The sequence below is a fragment of the Tarenaya hassleriana genome, unplaced genomic scaffold, assembly GCF_000463585.1.
Source record: "Tarenaya hassleriana unplaced genomic scaffold, ASM46358v1 Cleome180, whole genome shotgun sequence".
NCBI classification, from domain to species: Eukaryota; Viridiplantae; Streptophyta; class Magnoliopsida; order Brassicales; family Cleomaceae; genus Tarenaya; species Tarenaya hassleriana.
In genome coordinates this window covers 77,644-80,370 of record NW_010965217.1, presented here as the reverse complement: position 1 = coordinate 80,370, position 2,727 = coordinate 77,644, and positions in this window count along the sequence as shown.

Sequence of the window (2,727 nt, the reverse complement as noted above, 5' to 3'; positions counted from 1 at the left end):
ACGCTTCCTGTTGCTGGAACTCTTTCCAACAACCACCATATCATTCTTCCCTTGGCTCTCAACTTTCTCTTGAAATGACATATTCAACTGATCAACCATCAATAAAATTGTCCATGTCATCTAATTGCTCACGCAATTCCGAAGACATCTTTCCAAACATCAAGCTGGACGCGTCCAGATCATCATCCTCATGCTTCCAATAAACATCAATGATCGATCCAGAAGCCGTGGTCAGAGGCTTATCCTTCATAAGGATAGATCGCATGGTGAGATAAAACAGATTCCTGCAACAAATATGTTCTACAGAAAAAGACAGACAAACAGACAGAATATATGCAAGTCGCTTAGTACACTTACTAACACAGATAATATATGCAATATGACAGGCTCCCACTAAGAAAAACACCCTCAATGAATTTCCAAGTGAGCTAGGATCCATATTTCACATGCTTTTGAGTCAGCTAGGGCATGACGCTCAAAACCATGCTATTTAGGTAGACAACACTTTGTCAATCACATCTTATGTGATTCCTAGATGTGTATGGGATAGTGATACGCTATCACTGCATGTTCCTCATCCCATCCTTACCATTAGGTCCAAGTCCGACTTGATAACCCAATTCAAGCTCAACCATATTCGAGCTATGAGAATCACGATTTCTCCATACTGCCTCACCAAGATAGTCAGACACGCTCAGCTAGGGCATGACCCGTAACCATGACGATCGAGGCCTTGACAGTTGCTCTACTAATGGGCGGTAATAGCTTGAGATTAAACATGAGGCTTCATTTATCTTGAACACCAGGATACCTTGACTGAATTCAAGTCATTCCAGTCAAGTTGTTATGATCAACTCAGATGAACTACTCTTAGTTCGTTTGAGTCATCTATGTACAGAATCTCTTGGCCAAACAACATTTGTTTGTCTTAGATTCGATACCAGAACCCTCTCAATATCCTAATTCAGATATTTGATTCGAGACAACAATTGCACAATCAAAACTCTGAATTCTGGATTGTCATCAAGCTTGGTCTTATGTGAGGCTTTGATTCCTATTCTGATAATTGATCCGACACAACGATTGTTCGATCAAAAACCTGAATTTTTGGAATCCCGGATTGCCCGAGGTCCAGACCGACCGTCGGTTTAAATTTTTGAAAAATCCGAAAACCGAAACGGACGGTCCAGAAGAGCATGTGGACCGTCCGTTCTAGTAAGCCAGAACGGACGGTCTGCCTCTAATGGTCCGTCCGTTCTCGATCGTCATGGAACGGACGGTCTGCCATCCGTGGACCGTCCGTTCCAGAAGGTCTGGAACGGATGACCGAATGCAGACCGACCCCGAAGACCGAACATTCCATCAGACCCAGACCGGACGGTCCAAAGACCAGACTGGACGGTCTGTCGAACGTAATCCGAAATTCTCTTCTTGTCATCGGTCCAGACCGGTCGGTCCAACCCTTGGACCGGTCGGTCTGACCTAATTTTGACCTAAAAGAATAAGCGCCGTCATGTGTAGACCGATCGGTCTACACTCTAGACCGGTCGGTCCATGCGATAGACAAACTTCGGATCTCGGTTTTGGGTCCCGTAAACTAGGGTTTTCATCCCCGTTTCGACACACCGTCAAGCCTCCCAAGAACCTCGCTCATCCATGCATCATTCAACAATCAAAATCATCAAACAAGTATAGATCTCATGTTTACATGCATTCTAACCATTAAAACCATGAAAAACATGCATAGATCTATAGTCTACATGCATTCTAACAATTAAAATCATGCAAACCTACAAAGATCTATTGTTTACATGCATCTTAACAATTAAAATCATGCAAACAAGCAACAGGCACGACGATATATAGAGAACCAGGCTCTGATACTACTGTTGGGTTCCCTTCGGGTTCCTAGCATGCGATCTCATCGATCTAGGGTTTGGATTCTAGGTTTCACGCAGCGGAAGGAAAGATCTAAACCTAGCCAAACATCACACAAAACCAATTGTGCAATAACCCGAACAATCGTGTATATCGTCGTGGGATTCGAATACTTACCTCGTTCTTGATGGGATTCCTGGGATCTCTAGAGCGAATCCTATTCCTAAGAGATCAATTCTAGGGTTTGCGCAGCGGATATAAAACAAAAATTGATAAACCCTAGAACCATGCTTCTATTGAAATCGTAGAAACTCGTTAGAACGCTTACCTCAATCGATCCGGGGCCTGTCTCTATCGATGAATCGTTCTGATCACGAAAGGCAGGAAGATTACCTCGCCCTCTACACGTATCCACACCTCGGGATGGATTCCAACGGTTGGAACTTGTCTGCTAGGACTCGAATCTCTATTCGATTTGTGCACCGAGAAAAACGAGACTTAGAACACCTTTTTAGATCTCCAAAAACTCCCTCCTTTTGTGCAAAAGTCGGCTGCTCAAAGTCTGTCACGAATTAGGGTTCTAATCACTTTCTTATAAAGTGATTTAACCCTAATTTCGGTTTAATTTTCGGAAAACCGGAACCCGGAACGGACGGTCCAGAAAAGCACTGGGACCGTCCGTTCCAGCATGTAGAACGGACGGTCTGCCTAAACGTGGACCGTCCGTTCCACCACGTAGAACGGACGGTCTGCGTGCTAATGTGGAACGTCCGTTCCAGTCTCCAGAACGGACGGACCACACGTCTGGACCGTAGGGTCTGGACCGTCCGTTCCGAACCTTTCGGTCCG